Below are 26,000 nucleotides of genomic sequence, written 5' to 3'. Positions count from 1 at the left end.
ACTTTATTTGAATACATGAAATATTAAACAGCACTATTTACCATTTAACTTCAAACAACCACGCTTTATTCATTTGATTTGCAACTAACAATGTATTGGTAGATTGGTCATAATGCAGAGCCTGTGGATTATTGGTTACATAGTGTGCTAGTGACCTAATACGGTATATATGGAATTTACTGACCCTATATATACCGTATTACGTCACTAGCACACTATGTAACGAATTTATCTTACCGACTATCTTAACGTGTAAAATTTAGACTAGTGACCTATCAAAATGAGCAAGTCTCCAATACAGTTAGCATCAACATGATTAAGAAACTACTGCCTTTGATCCTACAAAAAAACAGATGCCAACAATGACAACTTGTTAGATTTAAATGTGTTTTATGAATCTATTTCACTGTATCATCACTTTCTTCGTCTGTTGAAACCTTTAAGATTTTTTCTCAGTACTGTTTTGTTTTTCTAAAGGGACGTAACACCACTACTAACCGTGTATGAAATAAGCCCGCCTCCTTATTACCTTATATGGAATATAAAGGGACGTAACTCCACTACTAACCGTGTATGAAATAAGCCCCGCCTCCCAATTAACCTAATTATATATTAAATATACACGGTTTCCACAAGAACGCTTTTAACCAATCATATTCCTAGAAATGTATAGGAGGTAAGATAATGTAAAGTCCATCGTTGAATGGTAAAACTTGTTTAAAGTGTTGTCCATCAGGAGAGATGGCGACCAAATTATTAGAAAAATCCTTCCCACTACAAACACGATACCATCATTGTCTACTGAGATATCATAAGGCGACCTAAGAACACGTACAGAATTTACAAAACGTCCACAGTATTTTACCGTGGTAATCACAGCATATTACTCGGTCATTGTGTGGGTCAGTGTAGAACAGTTTGCCACGAAATGTTGTAACGTACGTGTATGCATATTGTGATATTTTGTTGAAGGAAATACGGATTCATCATTTAAACTAATCATTTACAATCCACTTTTACCTGCACAATAAATCAAATGCCCATCCTTGCACACTACTCCATGATTTTCTTTATGAACTTTGATTGCTTTTTTTCACTTGTATTGTCTTTAATTTTTCGAAATTGATCCGCCAGATATGAGTTCTAATATCTTTTTTCTGTAATAACAGGTTAATATCATCCTACCGGTAGGCAGCACAGAACAACTGCTGGTGTTTATAAAATCTGTATAGTATAGATGCGTGTCTTTAACGACAGAGTAAGGTTGTCGATTGTTCTGCTTATAAAGGCTATCATTATCTGAGTTTGTCTAGGCATCCGGTTTTGAATCAACGAATCGCATTGATCAGAACTGACAGTGATATCGCAAAACTTATGCACGCTGATCGTGAGTTCCTGTGAAGTTCGGTTCATTTTGAATGAAATATTGATTTGACTCTTGTTGTCGATTGCAAGCGATTGAGCATATTTTTCTTCGGCTGGAATATCTTTTTCAATATATTTCAAAACCAAATATGTTTGAAGTTCGGAAGCATGTTGTTTAATGTTAGCAACAACACCTTGGTATTCTGTGATCTCTTTTTCCTTTATACTGAGAGATCAACAATTTTTGTATTTTCTTTTTTCTTTTTGTTCGACTGCAATTAATTCTTTAATCATATCATCTTGAAGTTTATCAAGATGACAATTTAACTCGGTCCTAGTTTGTTGTATTTCTGCTTCAATTTCTCTTAATTTCTTCTTTTCTAGCAATGTTAAATTTTCTTTTCGATTAAGCGTGATTCGTTTGATATTTTCGACAATTTCATGCAAGTTTTGTTCGATTTCATACAAGGCATTCGAAGTTTTGATGTTTTTTTTTTATGATTTCATTAATGTCGGTTAAACCTTGACAATTGTGAGATTTTAAACATTTCTTACAGCATGGGCAATCATGTCTGCTACAGAAAAGCTCGTATTCGTATTCGGCAACGGAAGCAGTTTTGTGGTCTTGTGTTCCTTTTGAAATACTGTTATGTTCCTTACAATCTCCCCAAAGTCCTTTATCACAATCAAAACACCAGACTACTGATGGTTTGCTTATCTGACTTTTATCACATACACCACAAATTCTCTAATTACTGGCCATGATTCTGCAATAAATATCAAAAAGGTTTATGAAGTAGATCATGTAAATGGTAACATTATATTCTGACAGGTATTTTAATTATAACTACCATGCTCCCCTCGCAATATCACATGTCTGTGTTCAGTGGACCATGCAATTAGAATCAAAAGAAATTGTCTCATGCATATAATTTAATATAAAGTACATCATAATTTGTAATTATGTGTACTCAAGTTTCCTACTTGTTGGTGTGAGAGGACATTAACAAAGGGAAAGCAATCAGAAGTACAATAAAACAGATATTTCAATAGTAAAAAAATAACGAAAAACATCTGATTTGGACTTGCGTTGTTTTGTTTACATGCATACCGAAGAATAATTGATAATGTTTTCTATGAAAGCCAAGAAAAGTATGACGAATGGATTGCAAGCACAATGAGTGATGTAAACTTTCAGGATGAATGGTACATATAGAAATTACTCAACATAATCTAGTTCAGGATCAAATATTAATCAATCATATATTCGCAGAAGAAAGAGCTTGACTAAAATATTCATTGTACATCGAGTGTTGTAAAATTTCAAGCTATCGCGGCAATTGGAAGTTGCCGCATGGCTGATGTAGCAGCTGTCTACGCAGAAATAATCAATAGCATAAAGGTGTTATCAAACACTAGTCTAACGACTGCTATTAATTTGGCTAGTTTAATTTTCATAAAATAAAGGCAAAATATTCCATTTGACCCTTTAACACCTGTTAAATGTGTTTGAGTTAGGAATTTGCAATTTTATAAAGGACTCTCGTTTTGAATTTCCTTTAGAGTTCAATATTTTTGTTTATTTTACTGTTTTTGACAAAAATATACTTTTTGTTAAAAAAATATGAACTACACACTCTAGCGTAAAAAAATCATTCGATATATAGTAGTTTGACAAACACTTATTTTGATAATTGAAAAACTTAATATTTCCTTAATTAGCAATAGAACGTAATTGAAGCATTCAGCAGATCTCACAGTTATCGTACAGCAGTGTATTGTACCATCCTAAGCTCAAACATATAATAAATTCCTTCCAAAGAAGCTTAGAACTTTCGTGGCGTCACATTTATGGTTTTAGATTTATGACCTTTTTTTAAAAAAAATATGCAATTGGGGGCATCATCTGTGTCCCATAGAAACACTCTCCATTCATTTAAGACATTATTTATCCTTTGGTTATATTTTTGATATTTCTCTTTATTTAAGTTCATTTTCTCTACTCTATAAACCCAATCAAGACGGGTTTTTTTTTAAATTTAAGCAATAATTGGCGTGTACTCATCTATTTATAGAGAATCCACGGTTGTGTTTAGGAAGGAGTTTTTTCTAACTTTATCAATGGGGTGTAATTTTAAGAAGGTTATTTGATAGTATGTAAAAGGTTATTTGATAGTATGTAGAAAGTTATTTGATAGTATGTAGAAGGTTATTTGATAGTATGTAGAAGGTTATTTGATAGTATGTAGAAGGTTATTTGATAGTATGTAGAAGTTTATCTGTTAATGCATATGAATCATACATTCTCTTTTATGTCGGACGGTAAAACAAATTATCATACATGTATGAATGATCCCTTGTGGTAAAGAGTTATTGTAGAGACTGTGTGAGTAGCTGATATCTGGAAAATACGTGAACGTGCCATGATTTTCCTATAAATCATATGTACGGGTAGGGATTTTTTCAACATTTGATTTGTATGTTGAGATCCCAATTCCTGTGAAAAGATCAATGTCAATATGTGTAGGGCGTTAAACAACACTATTTACTTACTACTTGATAATAATGCTCGTATGTCACCACAAAACATTATTTCATAAACAAAAAGAAAACATCTGGGAAGTTCAACAAAAGAGAACAAAGAAGGTGGAAAGGTGAAACACCATTGGTAAATATAGTAAAACGTTCCAAATAAACTCATCATAGATACCAGGAATGACATTTAATATTAACGCCAAACGCGCGTTTCGTCTACAAAAGACTTATCAGTGACGCTTGAATCAAAAATGTTATAAAAGGCAAAATAAAGTACGAAGTTGAAGAGCATTGAGAACCAAAAATTCTTAGGTAATCTATTCCTGAGGTAGCACATATCTACCAAAGGATGGTTAATTATGTGACACATATATTTGAAAGAAAAAGCTACATCTAAATAATGGCAACAGTACTATACCGCTGTTCGAAAGTCATAAATCGATTGAGAGAAAACAAATCCGGGTTACAAACTAAAACCGTGGAGGACACATCAACTCTAAGAGGAAAACAACGAAATTAAAGGAACACTGAAGTGAGCAAAAACGAAGCGACAATACAACAAACACAAAAACAAACTATGAGATAACATCTGCCATTTTCCTGACTTGGTACAGGGCATTTTTAAGAAATAATGGTTGGTTTAACCTGGTTTTGAGGCTAGCCAAACCTCGCACTTTTATGGCAATGTTAAATATAACACTAAAATGACACCATTACATGACAGGAAGATAGTACAAATAATAAACAAATAACATTCAGGACAAAAAAATATCAATACAAGAGTACATTTCGACTTGCTAACCACAGAATTAAAAAGAACACGTAAAACAACACAGGACAGCACACTAAATACATGAATGTTGGATAACAAGCACAACGACACGTCTTATATCAATGCGAATTCACACTCAGCAAAACTGCTATTTAAAACATGCATGTTGGATCAAGTTGAAGATGATCAACATTTCTTATATGAATTTTCAATTATAATTATTATATATGAAAAGAGTGTTATATAAAGATTGTAATTATTTCGATTTTTTAAAATAAAATACGTATATCTCATTTATAAGATAAACCAATGTAATTAAAGAGAAATGATTACTGCATCATTCGGATCCGGTTCTCCTTTCCCGCATATCAACGTCACATGACTCTTCAGCATAACATTGCACTAGCCACTCTTGTAAATATGTAAACGTTTCAAAAACCCACCGACCTCCCTTGCAATCTTCCATCTAATACCAATTCTTTTGTCTGCTGCTGTTTTATTTATCTTTTTAGAATAACCAGAACAGGTCAGATCTATAACTTTTTGGACAAAAAAGAGGAGACAAACAAGCCGATAGATTTGATAGCTGAATCATACGTTCGAGAACTATATAATATAATATGTTAATGCTAATTTTCATGAATGGCTACCACTTTTATCTTAATATTCAGACACCAGCAGTGCGAAAATGAAATTATCAATACCTGTCATTAGTTCATCGCCTGGAACGCATTTAACATTTGACTTTATTTGGATAAAGATCAACATATGTCTTGATTACTTGATTTTAATTGTTCATTATTTTGTAATAAATTCATTCGTCAGAGTCAAAAAGAATGTCGGGATCTGGCAATATTAAGGGGTTATGATCGTTTCCCGTATTTGTACGTCGGATCAAATTAAGTTTTTACTTTCCTGTGGTACCGCAGGAAGTTCTGTTGAGACCATCTAATGTCTATCCTGAGTGGCCGGTTCTAAATTGGTACCAGTTCGAGCTTGACTGTTGGTATGGACTATGTATTCAGCGTGCATATAGAGTTTTATGATATAGAAACTGTTAATCTTTACTCCCCTGAAACCAGGGGGTGATGCAAATAAGACCCGACGTATTTGGGGATCATAACCCTCGTTCTCTTTAGGCTGAACCTTGAGGAACTTGAGCATCCATTGCTACCAATGGTGCACAGATTATCAGTTAAATCAATCATATAAGCATTCTGTAAACATGTCAGATCTCGTCATTCTAAGTGAACTGTGTCCGTTATTTCCACATTAGTTATTTGTTTGTTAAGTTTTTGCCTGAAACTTGATTCTTTGATTAAGAGCTGATTATAAGTTCAGTTGGGTTTTTAGCTATTGACAATTATTGGAACTGCGAGAAATAAATATTTCAAACTTGATATAGAACAGATACAATTAAAGCTTTATGTGACCCAGTTAGAATATTTGCCTAATAATCCATTTATTTTGCTTTCTTTTATTTTTTTAACATATTTTTATGGCGCTGATCTGGTTGTGGCCAAAGGTCATTAAATTAGGTTGATTATGATTAAATATTTGTGTCTCTCAATTATAAAAAGAATCATTGTAATGCTTTACTTTGCTTGTCATTGGCTTTTATTGGGATACACACACGGTAGGTATAGTATCCGGCTAGGATCGAGGTTGTTCGAGTGATTCGGTCTTTTTTCGAGTGTAGTTTGGGCTTTTTCGAGTGATAATACATGCGATAAGTTCAATTAACTACTATTTCGTAATTATAATAGTTTTTACATTACTACCCATCTTATATTGAATACTTTACATGTTTCGATCAACAAAGAAGCAGAATTTCCTTGTATCTAAACCAAAAATTCAATAGATATAGGAAGATGTGGTGTGAGTGCCAATGAGACAACTCTCCATCCAAATAACAATTTAAAAAAAAGTAAACCATTATAGGTCAATGTACGGCCTTCGACACGGAGCCTTGGCTCACACCGAACAACAAGCTATAAAGGGCCCCAAAATTACTAGTGTAAAACCATTCAAACGGGAAAACCAACGGTCTAATCTTAGTAAAAAAAAAACTAGAAAATCGAGAAACGAGAAACACGTTCAAATTACAAAAACAAACGACAACTACTGTACATCAGATTTCTGACTTAGGACAGGTGCAAACGTTTGCGGTGGGATTAAACGTTTTAATGGTTCCAAACCTTTTCCTTTTTTTCTGAAACAATAGCATAACATCACAACATAGAAAAGCACACGGTAAAATATCAATTGGCAGGCTTAACTCAATCAAAAAACGTAAATTAATACACTATGAACGAATACATATGATCTGCGATATCTGAATGTTTATTATTGTCTTTTTTTTCGAGAGCAACTGTGAAATCGTCCGGGTTTTTAGACAAATGGTCCGTTTTTTTTACAGAAAATTTGAATAAGAAAAAAGGTATTCTAGACTTTAAAAAAAATACTTTTCTAGTTAATACCTGTAATTTAATGAATGAAAATATTATTTATTCTCAATGAATCATAATACTACATTGATCAAAACTAAACTTTTTGAATTTAATGCAAGTTTTCTGTTCGGAAATCGTTCTACCACAACTTTCCAGTATTAAATTAGAAATTATTTTATCCTCATTAAAGGGTATTTAGAACAAATTAAAATGCAGGAGAATCGTACTCTTTTTAACTTCATTTCATGGTACTTTTGTTAGTTTAAACATCTTTATTAATAGTTGATTGGGAAACAAGTTATTGCAACTTATACTCAGCCTTTTCCACTTTGGTACTTTTGTTGTCAAAGTAATTAAAAATTCGTGGTGAACCATGGAGTTTTTATACGGGACGTAGTATGGTACCCCGTTGTCCATTCGTCCATCGTCAGCATGTCAGACAAAAACTCATAAACGCTGTAACCAATTTACATGAAACTTCGGTGAATTGTGTATTTATAGGTTTCATAACGAGTGATAATTAGATATCGATTGATATCAACTCGAGTTATTTAATTTCAATAATAATAAAAAAGCCTATGGCGAGTTTTTTATTATTGAAATTAAATAACGAGAGTTGATATCAAGCGATATCTAATTCTCACAAGTTGTTAAACCTATTTCTCTTATGGCAAAAAGTTGTATGTGCGTGGCCTATTTGTTGGGAGTTGTGTTGCTACGGCCGTTTTTCTTTGCAACGCGTACTGATCTGTATACTTTTTGAACTAATATGATTTTATTTTAGTGTGTTGTATGTTCTTGTGTGAACAGAATACTGTTCCATTGACTCCCAGATATATCTTTTTTTTTATATTTTTATAGGTTTCATAACGAGTGCACGGGTTCCTTTCTTTATTTCTTCGTCCATGATAAGATTTATATTAGATAATGCAGACGATAAAGCAGACGAAAATTGCGAAAACCGGAAGTAAACAATCAGTTGTCAATAAAAAAAAGTAGTCCCGGTATGACCTTTTCCAGTGAATAATGACCTGATCAACGGCCAATGAAAATATTGGAAATTTACGAGATAAGCCAATCAAATTAACGTAATTTTGATATCACTTTTTCATATCAAATTCCGTACGGTGTGATACGAAAAATATCTATTCACGTGGGAGTTAGACAACAGGCCCCAACTATAAGAGAATGATCTATCATCCATTTCAAATTTTAAGAAATATTGATTTTTGAGTTTTAAGATTTTATTAAACATTAAAGAGTTTCTTAAGAGCATATGTCACTCACCTTAGTCTATTTTCTGAAGTTCATGTCAAACAAAGGGCACTCTTCAACATTAAAAACAAGAATAGTATTCATGGCAAAATCATCTGTTTTGGTGATGGTGACTTGTTTGTAGATCTTATGTTATTGAACATTCTTGCTGTTTATCTTTATCTCTATCTATAATGAACTTGGTCAAGTAGATTCAGACGTGTAGATTTTTGTAAAAGTTAAGTTTTTGACATTAGAAATTATTTATAGGTGTCATAACGAGTGAGCATGGATATAGCTTTTTATCAACTCCAGTTATTTAATTTCAATATAATAATAAACGAGCCTAATGTGGAGTTTATTATTACTATTTTGATTAAATAACGAGAGTTGATATCAAGCGATGTCACATTCTCACAAGTTATTAAACCTAGTTTTCTTAATACGACCAACACACTGCGTTAAACTAAAAATTTCGAGAATCTTGTTCTAGCATTTTGCACACGAAATGTACATCGTCGTAACCTTTGAAGGTCATCAATGGCCTTTCGCATAGCCAGTGAAAATGTCGAAATATCGTATAATGATAATGTATAAGGTGCCAGACCACCAATTAGACATTTCTGTAAGTTCAATAATGATGACTTTTATCCTAAATATTTCATCTGGAACCGTATATTTGGAATGACCACGAATTTGTCATATTATAATAGAAATAATCCATTGGGTTATTTTTAGACATGGTATTCCCCATCTGCCATGGTATTTGCTAGCAAATACCCCGTATATGCTTAATACCCCAGCACATGGAATTTCCTAATGACAAATACCCCGGCAGAGAAAAGTAAATCTTAATACATAGAAATTGGTAAAAAATACCATGTCTCTTATCCAATCAAAATACAGCATTATGACTTAAGGTGGAATTATTATTTCTAGTATTCTATTCTATTCTAATATTTCAGTAATACAAATACCTGTATGTACGTCTGAATCCAAATTATTTATGCGTACATTATATTGTTGACATTACGAATATGAACTGAACATGAAAGTTATAAAATATAACAAACAGCAAATTATATACAAATGAACGAATATTTATAACATGTAAGTGTTAGAACACCATTATCAATCTGACAGATGCTATGGTTCATGCCTGGAAAAGTACTTGAAACTTTGTTTATCATTTTTAATCGTAAATACACTGAACAAATAGCATTTTAACTATAGGAAATTTGTTTAATCACTCGAAAAAAAATTGGACACACATGAAAAGCCCAGACTGCTCTCGAAAAAACCCGAACATAAATAAATAAATTTAGTCTCAAAATGTCGTTTTCAATGAAATTACAAGAATTTTTGTAAAGTGTCTGTATTTCTAATGATATATAGATTCCACGTATGAATTTCCTTCAGCATTAGCAGCTAGTGTTATGTGTATAAAAGCGGCTTTACTCTATACTTTGGAATTAAAGCATTTTAATGCTAATTTTTAACTTTTTTTAACGAAAAATGATGTCGGGTTAGTAAAATCTTTCTATATTAAATACTATCATACATAATATAACTTTGTATATTAAAGACAAGCGTCTATATCACGTCTTGTTAGAAATGAAGTCTGTTTGTTTACATTTTTGTTCATATTCACTCGACAAAAAGTGATCACACTTGAAAAAGCCCGATCAAATCACTCGAAAAACCTCGATGCTAGCTTGACACTTTACCAACCGTCGACGACAGACTTTAAAAAACCCAAAGTCGACAAAAAGATAAATATGAAACGTAGACATTAACATTTTCATTTTTCTTTAAAAATGTTAATAAAACAATACAAGGTTGCTGATTAATAAACTTGTACCAGGTACTATATGCACCAAATATATATATATTGAGTTTTAATAAGCATATCAGACATGTAATTTTGAAAAAAATCAGAACCGCGAAAGACTTTATTTGAAAGCTGAATACATAAATTATCAAACATCGCTATTTACCATTTAACATCATACAACCACGCTTTTTGCATTTGATTTGCAACCAACAGTGTATTGCTAGATTGGTCATAATGCAAAGCCTGCGGATAGTTCAGTCCATCGTCGGATGATAAAATTTGTTTAAAGTGTTGTCCATCAGGAGATAAGGCGACCACATTGTGAGTTATCCTTCCCACTACAAACACGATACCATCAATGTCTACTGAAATAGCACAAGGCCACTTAAGAACAAGGAAGTTACGGAACGTCCACAGTATTTTACCTTGGAAATCACAACATATTACACGTCCATTGTGTCGGTCTGTGTAGAACAGTTTGTCACCAAATGTTGTAACGTATGCATATTGCGATAGTTTGTTGAAGGGAATACTGGTAATGGATTCATCATTTAAACTAATCATCTTCAATCCACTGTTACCTGCACAATAAATCAAATGTCTATCCTTACACACTACTCCATGATTTTCTTTATTAACTTTAATTGCTTTTTTCACTTGTTTCGTCTTGATGTCGATTATTTTAATCTGATCTGTAGAGCCTGATGTAACGGCAACCGATTCATCACCAATAAATGCAACATCAAACGTGTCACCTATTTTGTTTATTTCGAAATCCTTAAAACCGTCAGATGTGAGTACTAATATCTTCTGTTCGTAAGCACAGGTTAATATCATCCTACCGTTAGGCAGCGCAGAACAACCACTGGCGTCAAAAAAATCTGTATAGATGCGATTCTTTAACGTCAGAGTAAGGTTGTCGATTTTTCTGGTTGTAAATGCTATAATAATCTGGGCTTGTCTGTGCTTCTGGTTCTGAATCAACGAATCGCATTGATCAGAACTGACAGTGATATCGCCAAACTTATGCACGCTGATAGTGAGTTCCTGTAAAGTTTGGTTCATTTGGAATGAAATATTGGTTTGACTCTTGGTGTCGATTGCAATCGATTGAGTATATTTTTCTTTTGCTGAAATTTCTTTTTCAATATGTTTCATTACCAAATATGTTTGCAGTTCGGACGCATGTAGTTTGATGTTAGCAACTATACCTTGGTATTCTATGATCTCTTTTTCCTTCGTGCTGAGAGAGTTCAACAACTTTTGTATTTTACTTCTTTCTTTTTCTTCAACTGCAATAACTTCTTCCATCAAATCATCTTGAAGTTTATCAAGATGACGATTTATCTCAGTCCTAGTTTGTTTTATTTCTGCTTCAATATCTCTTTTCTTCTTTTCTAGCAATGTTAAATTTTCTTTTCGATTGACCGTAATTAGTTTGATATTTTTGACAATTTCATGCAAGTTTTGTTCGATTTCATACAAGGCATTCGACGTTTTGATGTTTTTTATGATTGTTTTAATGTCGGTTAAAGCTTGACAATCGGTGTGAATTTTAAACATTTCTTACAGCATGGACAATCATGTCTGCTACAGAAAAGCTCGTATTTCTCACTATGTAATTTACAAACTGTTGCATTTTGCAGGACTTCGGTTGACAGCTTCCCGTATTCGGCAATTGAAACGGTTTTGTGGTCTTTTGTTCTCTTTGAAATACCATGATGTTCCTTACAATCGCCGCAAAGTCCTTCATCACAATCCGAACACCAGACTACCGATGGTTTGCTTATCTGACTATTATTACATACACCACAAATTCTCAAATTACTGGCCATGATTCTGCAAAATATAAAAAAAGGTTTATGTAGAAGATGTATGGATACATTGTATTCTGATAGGTAACTACCATAGGTTTATAATTAAATTTGTTTTTACCTAACCGTTGGGTTAACGTCAAGTTGGAAAAATTCAAAGAATGAAATAAAAACAAACCTGTGTCTATTAACCCTATTTATTAAAAATCATGTGCCGCTCGCCTTAACACATGTCTGTGTTCAGTGGACCATGAAATTAGAATAAAAAAAATAGATTGTGTTATATAATTTAATATAGGGCACATCACAATGTGCATTTATGTGTACCTAAGTTTCCTTCTTGTTGGTGTGAGAGGATATTAACAAGGAGAAAACAATCGGATGTACAATTTAACAAACATTGCAATAGCCAAAAACATAACAAATGAGCCAGTCCATGCGAAAAGGTACAAAAAGTCCTTTAGACAAACTTAATAGGACACGTTATTAAAGTTTCTTATATAAAATAATTTTGAAAAACGATTTTATCCGAACAAAAATACATGAATGTAAACATTTATACAATTGTCTATTCTATACCGTATTTGTCAATTAAAACAGAAAAAGACGTAGAAATATCTTATTTTATGGTTTTTGAGCAAGTGTAAAATTATTTGTTCCCCGGACTAATACTATACTGACCAGAAACTTTAAAAAATTGCGACACTATATAGACAAAAAGTCATTAGTTTTAATCAGTTCTACAGTTTTAAAGAAAGTAAGATAACATTAAAACATGAGGGAAAATCGAAAAAACTATGTCATCTTGTGTTTAAGAAATTAAAATTTAAATTTAAGTTAAGTTATTAAAAGTTATTTAATATTATATTATATAGATCAACCGTCCTTGTACGGAATTCGAATCGTTGTCCGGTTTGATTGCATTTATATCGGCAAAGTATGCGAGAGCATTGTCCACACTGCAGCCGGAGTTAAATTATCAATTGGCAAATTAAAACATTTAAATTGTGCTTTGAAAAGGATTGCAATATATGAAATAGTTCATTTAAAATCTTAACAAAACAAAGGGCGGGGGGGGGGGCTCAGCACTTGATGGTGGGTATAGCTTACAGCTTTAGGATATGAGGAAAAGTAAATGTGTTTTATAAATCACAAGTCTGCTAGCAATAATTATGCACACGTTTTAGAATTTCGTATATTTTTTTGGGGTACTTTTTCGCATGGACTGGTTCAAATGGTTTGGACTTGCGTCGCTTTGCATACAACTGCTGGAGGTTACATGAACAACGAAGAATAATTGATATTTGTTTTCTATGAACGTTAAGAAAGTATGACGAATGGATTGCAAGCACAATGAGTGATGTAAACTTTCTGGATGAATGGTACATATAAAAATTACTCAACATAATCTAGTTCAGGATCAAATATTAATCAATCATATATGCGGAGAAGAGCTTGACTAAAATATTCCTTGTATATCAAGTGTTGTAAAATATCAAGCTATCGTGGCAAACCGGAAGTTGCTGCATGGCTGATATAACAGTTGCTAACTCAGAACAAATCAATACTACCAAGCTACTACCAAACACTACTAGGTATGCAGATCCACGGTTGGGTTTAGGAAGGAGTTTTTTCCTAACTATATCAATGGGGTTTAATTTTAAGGAGTAGTTTATCTGTCAATGCATATGGGTCATACATTCTTTTTAATGTCGGACGGTATAATAAGTTACCATACATGTATGAATGATCCCTTGTGGTTAAGAGTTATTGTAGAGACTGTGTGAGTAGCTGATATCTGGAAAATACGTGAATATGCCCATGATTTTCCTATAATTTATGTACGGGATTTTTTCAACACTCAATATCTGTCTGGGGTTGGTTCCTTGAGCCAAGATAGACGTCTGTATCAACATTTGATTTGTATGTTGAGATCCCAGTTCCTGTGAAAAGATCATGGTTCATATGTGTAGGGCGTTAAACAACACTATTTACTTACTACTTGATAATAATGCTCGCATGTTACCACAATACATTATTTCATAAAGAAAAGAAACATCTAGGAAGGTAAACAATGTTGAAGAGAAAATAATAAGACAAAGAAGGCGGTAAGGTGAAAAACTATTGGTAAATATAGTAAAACGTTCCAACATATCTACCAAAGGATGTTTAATTATGTGACACATATATTTGTAAGACAGTGTTACATATAAGTAAAGGCAACAGTACTATACCGCTGTTCGAAAGTCATAAATCGATTGAGAACACAAATCCGAGTTAAAAACTAAAACCGAGGGAGACACATCAACTATGAGGAAAACAACGAAATTAAAGGAACACTGAAGTGAACAAAAACGAAACGACAATGCAACAGACACAGAAACAAACTATGATATATCAACTGCCATTTTCCTGACTTTGCACAGGGCATTTTTAAGAAATAATGGTTGGCTGACCCTGGTTTGGAGGCTAGCCAAGCCTCGCACTTTTATGACAATGTTAAATATTACACTAAAATGACACCATTACATGACAGGAAGATAGTACAAATAATAAAAAATAACATTCAGGACAGAGAAATAACAATACAAGAGTACATTTCAACATCCTAACCCAAGAATAAAAAAGAACACGTAAAACAACACAGGACAGCACACTAAATACATGAATGTTGGATGACAAGTACCGTGACACGTCTTATATCAATGCGAATTCACACTCAGCAAAACTGTTATCTAAAACATGCATGTTGGATCAAGTTGAAGATGATCAACATTTCTTATATGAATTTTCATTTATAATTTTATAAGAAAATAGTTCTATATTAAGATTGTAAATATTTCGATTTTTTAAATACAAGAGCTTATTATAAGTTCAGTTGGGTTTTTAGCTATTGACAATTGTTGAAACTGCGGGAAATAATTATTTCAATCTTGATATATAGAACAGATACAATAAAGCTTTATGTGACCTAGTTAGAATATTTGCCTAATAATCCTTTTATTTTGCTTTCTTTTATTCTTTTTAAACACATTTTTATGGCTCTGATCTGGTTGTGACCAAAGGTCATACAATTGGTTGATTATGATCAATTATGTGTGTCTCTCAATTATAAAAACAATCATTATAACGATTTACTTTGCTTGTCATTGGCTTTTATTGGGATACACATATATCTAATCGACGACAGACTTACAAAAACCAAAGTCGACAAAAAGAAAATATGAAACGTAGACATAAACACTAATTATTTAGTCCCAATATATAATATTGATGACTTTAGGAGAAAAAATAATACGAAGACGACATTCAAACTAAAATACATTATCGTTCAACACGCTCAAAGTTACTTACTATAAGGGATGGTTTATCATGAGACGCATTTGTTAGAAATAAAGAGTTTCATCTTAAAATCTTACGACATGGTTTTTAAGCATTATTGTTTTAATGAAAAAATCAAGCTTTTAAAACTTTAATGTACCAGTTGGCCAACCATGTAAAAAAAGAAAGGATAACTTATCTGAAAGAATTAACAATAAGTGCAAAGATATCAGAGAAGGAAATTAAAGTCAGATATGGGTAAAACTTTTTTTTTGTCTAATATTTCAATGGAATGTTTTCTTGTACAAACAAATATTTTGAATCGAACGATTTTATCGGTAGGCAAACATTATGTAAGATCAGAATAATTAAACATCCTCCAAAAGTACAAACTGATAAATATGCAATAAACTATTAACACCAATTTAAAATGTTATGTGAAACATGCATTTTGGATAAAGATGAATTTGTTCTAGAAAACCTAGAGGAATTGGTATTTTTGAACATCATATCAATACATATTTTGAACATTCAAAAGTATCCGTAAAGTTTTAAGTCCAGAAGCACATTTATCTTTATTTTTTGTTGTCTACAAGTATTGACCATACTGGAGACAGTGTATACGTTGCATAAGTTTAATACCCCTTCAAATGAAGTTGTCCGAAGATATCAAGACCTACGTATAAAACATTGTTCATATTAACATATCTTCTAGAAAATATAGTTCAAAACGAAAGTTGACAAAATGAAAATAAAGCTAAAATTAACAAATTAAAGTACACATTAATAATTCAAAATATTTTGTATGCATTTATGAGTTTGGCGGGGTAAATTGTAGCTGTTTTATATCGATAATAAATGAATTAAAATACCCACCATAAACGTCATAAACGGCCTTATCAATATGACATTTCTTTTGGAAAGGAATGTACTTAGTCACATGATTTAAATACTTCAATTCAGGGGACATAATTCTTGGTATCATTGGATATAGGTATTTATTCGTCTGCAACTTTATATAGTATTATATATCGTGTACGCAGATAGTGTGCATATACACACACACCTGATATTAATTTTGTTTCTTTTGAATTTGTTTTTAAATTGATGTTGTTTATATGAATTAGTTTAAACTTCTTTTAAATCTGCATTTCCCTTCTGTAACTTGAACTGCCTTTAAATGGTCATACGGGTTCTAGGTGGGTTTTGCGGAATAGACAATTGTGGGCAGAATAATTGGTAACGAATTTGGTCCTAATTTATAAAGAATAAAAATTAATTGTCAAAAATCAATAGGAATAGATGATAATTTTCAATAGAAAATAGAAAATAATAATTAATACAAAAACTTAAAAGTCCAGATTTTTAAAAATTATCCCAACTTTGTGTAATGATACTCCTTATCATCTGCATTCCTTATACAGTGATTTTTTAATATTTTCTGGCAGTCCATTTTTCCGATGGTCTCTTTGGTTCTTTTAGTAGTTTTCAGACACTTTTCTACTTTACGGTCTTTATTTTTTTTTAAATCTCACAGAATTGAGATAAATATTTTTTTTGCAAGAAACATTTGCATAAATGAAAAGTCTTATTTCCATGGAATCAGTTTTATAAATATCTTATCACGTGACTATCAATTCAGAAATATCAGCTGTCTGAAATGTTCCATAACGATCCTATATATTATAAGCGCAGTTTTATATCCATAAACCTAAGTAATATTAAATATATTCAATTACCATACCATACTTCTGATTGTTTTATGCATAATGGGACCATGGTTCGAATGAATCTGTCAAGTATTCTTTAATATCTTATATAATAAGTATTTTACTCTATTCCTTATAAATATTGCCTAATATTCTCCATTATTCTAATTAATATCTGTACCAAGTCCGGAATAAGACAGTAGTTTTCCATTCGTTTGAGCTTTTGGTTTTAATATTTGATGAGCTACTTGCCTACTTTCATTTTCCCTTTTTATCATTTTGACCCATTTTTCTGTAGTATTGATACATTATTCTCTATTCTGTAAACGTCAACTAGACCCTCATATATACTAGTCTGTAACAAACCTAGGGTTACTATAAACTGTTTAATCATCATTCAGGAGGAGTGGAATCAACGGCAGTGTGAAGAAACAGATTTGTAATAAACATAACAATCATATTTATTTCAACAGTATTTTGACTTCTTCTTTCAATATGATAGACATCAAATACACATTCATCATTCAACAGATAAAGCAATTATAAATCGGGTGGTCAATATAAAAGGTAGTTGACGGTTCAAGAGATTGATTCAGAATGACATGTTGTTCTACAGGCTCCTATTTATGTGTTTTGGCACTTACTGTGACGTTAGAGTAAACATCTAATCGTCCAATCAAAAGCAACGTTTCTTACGTCTTTTGGCTTGAAACGTTCAAGAAGACAATCAGATTTCGTTATTATTCAATAAATACTCATTATTGAGTTGTCCTCATTTTGTCCTTCTTGTCCGAATTTTATTTAAAAGCGAATAAAACCAAAAGGACATTTCTACATAATGCTATATTTAAACGGACAGTAAATTCCTTTCTCGATACGGCGTATGAACTTGGGTGTAATTTACATAACCTTACGCATTAGATATAATGCTTAAATGAGATCAATGAAAACCCTGTTCTATCATAAATAAAGACAATGTTAATGAAAAGGGAGGCACAAACATAATAAATACGCAATTTATCTGCATTGATAAAGTGTTAACTTAAACAAATAATAATATGAGATCGCAAAGTGAAAGTACAGAACGGTGTCATGGCAGATGTAAACAAGTTGAATCTCACGACGATATTTGTCAAAATAAACCACTATATGATGGGACAATCAAAGTATTACATAGGTAAACATTACCAAGATAAACATATAAAACTGGCCCTTATCACTTGCAAAGTACAAATAGTTTAAATCATGAGTATGAAAGTCAATGCATTTATCAGTGTTTGTGCACACCCGAGAAGTTCACCACCCGGCAATATTCAAATAAATATATGTGTCATATACAATAAATAATACGCTAAATAATAACAATTATAAGTCCAGATTTGTCACAAGTCAATAAAAAAGGCAATAGTAGTATGCTGCTGTTCAATAGTCATAAATCGGTTTAACAGAAATAAATCCGTTCATAAACCATAGACTGAGGGAAATACATCCATTATGAGAGAGAACAAACCGAACTGCTTCCTAAGCAAACGCCAACATACATAGGAACGAACTATTTGACAACTGACATATTTCTTACCTGGTTCAGAACATTTTAAGACACGATAGAAGGGAATTTGTATGACAAGATATTGAATACTAGTACTGTGGATTCACTTATTTTTGTGGGAACGAATTTTCGTGGATTAAGGAAAACTTACGTGTTTGTGGATATTTGATTTCGAGGTTTTACCGAAGTCTGTTAACAAGCCTATCAAAGTTTTGTTATTCTTTGAACATTTAATTACATAGTTCACCTGCATCCACGAAATTCACAAACAAATTGGTTTCCAACGAAAAATAATGAATTTACATTATAGCATATTTGCATATTTGTTTAAAACAATGACTTGGTAAGCAAGAACATCAATCGATCCCGCTAGTGTGAGCTGATGATGTCAGTATCAACAAATACAATGTAATTATTCTTTTTATCGACAATTTATCTTATTATAAATGTATTGTGTGTTGAGAATATGCAGTAAAATACAAAACTTAGTAATACTATTTTTATGTGTACAATATGTTGGAATAGTTGTTCGGTTAGATGAATGAAGTCGCGTGCATGTCATTGATAAAATGATGCGGAACTCCTACGTTGTGTTTTTTTTTTAAACGTTAACCAGCACCACACAAAGATTTGATAAATGTTTGTAGAAAAAAGCACAACGACGTAACTTAAGATTTTGTTATTTAATTCAATCGATTATGTAGACATTAACTTCACTTCTTGTTTTTTTTTGTATCAGAGCAACCATTGTACTTTCTATATTCTTTGATATTTTATGCAATTTTTTTCTTTTCTCTGTTTTTATCGAATGTTAACCAAAAAGAATATAAATGATTGATTATTTTGTCTTAGATACATGGTTTTTAATAAGATATTATTGTGTTTTGAACTAGATGTCAGTACTCTAAGATTTGTACTTCATGTCTTGTTATGTTGCCTAATTAGTTAAAAAAAAAAAAAAACAACGAGAAAAATTATGATATAAACATGAATTAGTTTCAGTGTTCTCTACACCCCCTTCTGCAATTTGCCGGGAAGTTGAAGAAGTAGCTACAGCCAAAGAAGCTGAAAAAATTAAGTCCATATATTTTAAAAACTTATATCGCAACACATGAGAATCTTATACTCATAATTTGATAAGATGTCTATCTGAATGTGCTTTAATGAAAAAAGTTAGAGATCCTGCATACTGCCGGAATTTTCAAATTTAAATGATATTGACCACCTTCCAATACAAAACTTTGTTGTTAATAGGGTCAACACTCTCTTTTACAATGCTTGTGTCTGAAATATCTTTTCTCCGTCTATATAAAGCCATTAGAAAATTTCTTCAAACATATATATTTCACCATTATGAAAATGATATCATCCCAGCAATCTGTCAGTCAATTATATTCATCAAAATAACAGCTCCTTATTTTTCTTTGGAGTCTCAAAATAATACAGCTCTACAAATCATACCTGTTTATTACCCTTTAGTCAAGATATTTGGAAAAAATATGTAAAAAAAATCCAACTGTACTATTGGACAGTCAATGGAAAACTTTTACAGACAAACAACATCAAAATATCAGAATTCAACAAAGCAGTATTAAAACGATGTTCGGCAGTTCAGCAGTTATATAATGCATTTGAAAAAAAAGCATCTGGTAATTTAGCAAAACGCAGATATTTATTTTATTATCTGCCTTAAGGTTAATACAACTGTCAATCTGTGACACGTTGTCGTGTTTATCGAATAACATGGCCCTATAAAAAAGAAATTCTTAGAAAAAGGAAATATGAGATGAGATAAGAATAATTCGGAGAGAAGAGCAACATTTTATTAAATAATTTGGTCAATTGTCCTTACCTTAAGGTGCTGAAACAACTTTACTGTCTTTCAGTAAAAAGAAAAATACACCGATTGTCCAATATTAATACCCAATCGGCCTACTTCATTGCATATATCTACAAATTTTGAGACAGATTGGCAATTTATGTGTAATATAAAAAAGAAGATGCGGTATCAGTGGCGTAGCCAGGGTTAAAATGATGTGGATTCCTTTGCCGAGCGGAGCGAGGCGAAATTTTTTTTTGACTATTTTATGCAGAAAATTATATTTTTTTTCAGACATTAATTGTTCCCTAGAATCCGACACTGGTTAGATTTTTGTTTAATTTCAAAATACCCACCAATTCATATAATTATATTTCAAACAAAATTTTAATGTTTTCTCGAAATTCTCCAAATTGAATGTAATTCATAATTTATTTATTTGATGTAAAAGTTTCCCACCAATCTTATATTTGACATCTCATAAACGGCCTCATCACAGCGGCACTTCTGTATAAAGGAACTGAAGTGATCCCCTTTCCGAGCATTTCTCAAAAAACGGCCCCATCACAGCGGCACTTCGGAATATAGGAACTGAAGTGATCCCATTAACGCGTCGCAGGGGACATCATCGAAATACCTGGTGTCCGTCCATCCGGTCTTGTTTGCACTCTCATGTGTACAATTCTTGCCAGATTTTTATATCATCAGCAATGACAATTTCGAAAATAAGTCCTAAGCTTTGACCTTTTGAAATATAAATTATAACGTAAATCCCATTGCATTCAGTTCTCTAAAGCTTTTATTTCTCCATTAAAAATAAAAAGGAAAAGGAAAAACATTATTTTTTATTAGTTATTGCCCTTGTTCCTTGGTTACATAAAATATGTGCAATGCAGGGGACATATGAATTTTGTTCTTTTATTGAAAATAAAATTAATATGTGGACCTAGATAGAAACTGGAATTTACTGATAAGCCTAGGAATGATCAGGTTTTTTTTCACGTCGTCTTTCATGTCACCGGAAACGATATCAGGATATGGTGGTTTAGTTGTCAGTTATGTTGTTAGTCAGTTGTAGAAGCAATCGCGCGCTCCGCTAGGCTCAATTTCAGATGAAACATGTCCGAGGATCTGTGCATCGTCCTCTGCACTTGCTGTAGCCGACGACGCAATCTTTTTACGAAAAAAAATGGAGAACACTTTTCTGCGATTTATCCATCTTGTTTTATTACATGTACTAAATTATCCTTAATAAAAGACCACGCATACTTCATCGGAAATAATTGGATGTTATCCTCATATCCTAACCCTTGTTACATACGGATACCTCCGAGTTTAACTGCTGCGAACATATCTTTATTTATAATTTTTTTCCTGTCAAAATGATGTGGATGCTTGAGCATCTGAGCATACATGCAAGCTACGCCACTGGGTATGATTGCCAATGAGACAACTATCCACAAAAGACCAAAATGACACAGACATTAACAACTATAGGTCACCGTACGACCTTCAACAATGAGCAAAGCAAATACCGCATAGTCAGCTATAAAAGGCCCCGATAAAACAATGTAAAACAATTCAAACGAGAAAACTAACGGCCTTATTTATATAAAAAAATGAACTGTTTATAAGGAAAAAAAGGTGATGTATTAAATTAGCCAAATCTTTTAAACAAAACCAACTATTTATGTTTTTATGATAATTTTTCAGCTTGGTCATTTAAGGGGAGATAACTCTTATATAATTATTTTTTACACTAAAGTGATAGTGAAATGTTTATATTCTACTCGTAGCAACAACAAAAAAAACGAGTTCGGAGACACCATATCTTCATTTTATTTTTACGCATACTATAAAACTTATTTTCTAACATTTTACTTTTAAATTCTATCTCATAGATTTCTTTTTATTCTCAAAAATGTGTTTTTGCATCAATCTATGCAAATTTTGAAGATATTGAACGACGTTTAGCTTGAAAATTGGCACAGTGACCCATACTTATTATTATGTTAAAAAAAAGCATTGGGAAATCTTCGTTTTGGAAAAGTATAAACAAAGCATATCAATCTGAAAAATATATTCATCAGCCACCGTCAGTAATACCTTCAATTTCAATGGGAAATTGTTCATCATGTGGCACGGCGATAAACCTTAAGGGTAAAATAGATTTCATTTTTGGTGTGCATAAAGACTCAATGTCACATTTCCCGAACAAACCTGAGAAATTACAATGACATTGATACTTTTCTCTTTTGATGACTGGTTTATATATCATTCGTGTTAGCCTTTTAGATCAACAAAATGATTTCCCTTATGTTGAGGATTTAACCCACATAGCAGTTGCTGCATACCTTTTATTACACACACTGACTCATGTTTCACATGCACTGTGTTAAGGATCACAAAACATCTTACTCTGCATCCCTTTAACATTATGCCAGATGGATGCAAAGCTACCAAAAATACTGACTACTTCAGTGTGTGGGCAAGGCATATTGGCTACTTCAGTGAAATGAAACAAACCTCTATATTCTATAAACATGCTTCTTATTGCTGGTATAGCTTGGGCTTGGACTATTTAACTTTATTTAACTTTGTTGGTTTCGGTAACTTTTTTTTACATATTCTTAATTTTGTTTTACTGGTTTTTACTGAATGATACACACAAAAAAAACCCAGACTACTAAAGACAGCTTGAATAGTATCTACTGTTTACGGTTTATTTTTTTGAAAGATTCAAAGGGCCAAGAAGAAATGAAACGATTAGAAACATATGATTTGACTGTTGACGAATGAAACAGGACATAAGTGAAGGCATCCATACTTTAATGTAAGGATCATTTGAATATTTACAAAATAAAATAATTTCAAGAATCGATTTAAAAAAAATATACAAATACATGTATATAAAAAAGATATTTCTATATTTTTTTTATCATTTGTTTATACTTTGTTCTGTTAAATAGGTTTAATCAGAGGGTGTTTTCAATCGGAGCGTCACTGGTTAGTCTTGTGTGGACGAAACGCGCGTCTGGCGTATTAAATTTTACATCTGGTACCTTTTGTGTTACCTATTATTCGTGTGTTTCTCTGTCTTACATGTTTTTCTATTTATTTGTATTGTAGTCCTATAATGCAATGTTGACATTTTAATGTTATATTTAACGTTGTCATAAAAGCGGAAGGTTTGGCATGCCACATAACCAGGTTCAGTCCACCATTTTTTTCTTATAAAAATGTCCTGTACCAAGTCAGGAAACTGCCCATTGTTATATTATAATGTTCAAGTCATTGAAAAATTGACACTATGTGCATCTTTAAATAACAGATTTAAGGAATATTGGTCAGTTGGTAAATTTGTTCCGTTCTTTCAAAATGCTGTGTCTCAAAGTAATGAGCTTCATTTAAAACACAAAGTCTGCCTAAAAATATTGCTCGAACTTTTAAGCGATTCAGCATTGAATGAACATGAAGATATTGTGAAATGGTTTACATCGCCATTGTTCAGCTGTAGGGAAAACATTTTTGAGGCCCTAATTCATTTCATGACCAATGCGATGAAGCCTGTTTACACTGATATATCTTACAAAGATGCAGAAAAAACATTGGAAGAGGCAAGTGAACGAACAAATCACTACAGAAATAGGGATCATTATTAAGCAACATGGGGATTATTTCAATGATAACAAACAATGTATTTTTATTGCCAGGTGTCTTGCAAAACTTGGCTTCGACTTCGAAAAACTGCAAAGGTCATATCGTCATCATGGTCATGGCGATTACTCTGTTGAAGACTTTTTCATCGCCATTACCCAAAAAACAGTGAAGTCTTCCGCTTCCCAAGATTTGCAGTTTCAGATTCAAATGATCGAACGTTATTTCTTCCGTGCTTTGCATATATGTAAATCTGTATACAAGAAATACAATGAGCTACAACTTCATCAAGCATTTGTCGATGAATTGTCCAACTGGTGTGAAAAAACTCTAAAAGAGACTGGTGATCAAATTGATTTGGGCACGGCTTTACTAATAGCAACGCTAGGATTTGATTTTCAATTAATGAAATTTAGCACTGATATTGATCCATTCTCGTCTATTATTGAAGAACAATTTAAAATCTATGCATTAGTTTGGAATTTGCAGAACGAAAATTCATTTTCCGAAGACCTATCTTGTTACCATGTCATATCGGTGCTTAATTCGGTATTTATAAAAACAGTAGAAACACTCGAAGAGCAATTTCCGAAAAGCATTGAAGAGGCTCGATCATACATATTTTCTCTTCGCTCAAACATACTTACTCAATTACAGAATACGCGCACCAAAAACTTGGTGCAGAGAGAATGTATACTGTTAGAAATCATTTTCTCAAAGGCTTTTCAAAATATGACAAAAGACAGAGTTTTCCAATTAAACTCAAGCGGGGAGTTTCGAATACTGGTTGACGACATGGCCTCTAGTTTAAACAAATCTTCCAAACAAGTAAGCCTAGATTCCAGACCGATACCGCCCAATCCGGATCCTTTCGTTGTATTTTTGAGAGAATGCGTGTTGTCTTTATGGCGAAATTCACGCACACAGATGGTAAACAGATGCGAATCAGATACAGGGCATGAAATCAGGGTTTTTGACGAATTCTTCAAAAGAGAACTGGAATGGTTGTGTTCTTCCTCTTTACGTTCTTGTTTAGTGACTAAACCGGGAGACATCCGATCTAATATAGTCCAGAACCTATGCAATCAGTCAACAGTCATTTGCATAGATGTTGAAAGATTTTTAGCTGTGCACAACTCTAAGTGGAAATGGTTCATAATGAGACTTATCTCTATTTGTCAATTTTTATATGACCAGGCAAACCAATTTGTTAATTCAACGTTCTCTGCATTTAAAGAAATGTATAAGAAGGATTTCAAGTTTGAATGAGATTCTTATTTACATGAGGTTGAACAAAGTTTCAATACACAGGAACAATCTCATTTGACAATATTTACATTCAAGAACATGCCGAGGCCAGAATGAGTTTATCTGGTCGCTTAACGTTTGTCGTCTGTACCTTGTTCAAAGATTTATCTTTCATTATACTGAGCAAATGTATTTTATTTAATAAGACTATTTGAATTAAACTATTTTAACTTATTAAAAAAAAAAACCAGAAACTGTTATAACACACATACCTTTTAATCCAAGATCTACAAAATTACAAATTAACTGGAATAAACTGACCCCTAAGGAGTGCATGTTTTTTTTTCGAAACTACTCGTAAAGTAAATTTGGTCAAAAAGATGTATGTTTTCAGATATAAGACAAAAACTGTTCCAAAAAGATCAATAAAACTTTAAACTGCACTCAGAACATCTAACTACTAGATGACGATTCTAAAACAGTTGGCTTTCATTTTAGTTGTTTTTCTTCAAAAAGAGGTCTTATGGGAGTTATCATGGTTTTAGGTTGCACTTTGTAAATACAGCTGTTTCTCAAAACACGCCTCTTTTGGGGAGATCTTGAATAATCATAGAAAAATAATTTTGTTTACATACTCGTTCCCAGTTATGCTCTCTGTTTTTCATCTCACAGA

At 32.3% G+C, this 26,000-nt stretch overlaps 1 long non-coding RNA gene across 1 annotated transcript; it reads right to left on the bottom strand.

Annotated features, from left to right (window-relative positions):
• Nucleotides 1–11,336: 11,336 nt before the first annotated feature.
• Nucleotides 11,337–16,270, bottom strand: LOC143052191 (uncharacterized). Its single transcript, XR_012971029.1, has 2 exons — nucleotides 16,222–16,270; nucleotides 11,337–12,049 (listed from the first exon to the last, which is right to left on the bottom strand). It is a non-coding gene; the product is annotated as an uncharacterized LOC143052191 (long non-coding RNA).
• Nucleotides 16,271–26,000: the final 9,730 nt, after the last annotated feature.

This window comes from Mytilus galloprovincialis, chromosome 11 (assembly GCF_965363235.1).
Source record: "Mytilus galloprovincialis chromosome 11, xbMytGall1.hap1.1, whole genome shotgun sequence".
In the NCBI taxonomy this organism is placed as follows: Eukaryota; Metazoa; Mollusca; class Bivalvia; order Mytilida; family Mytilidae; genus Mytilus; species Mytilus galloprovincialis.
This window is presented reverse-complemented; position numbering and strand designations above follow the sequence as displayed.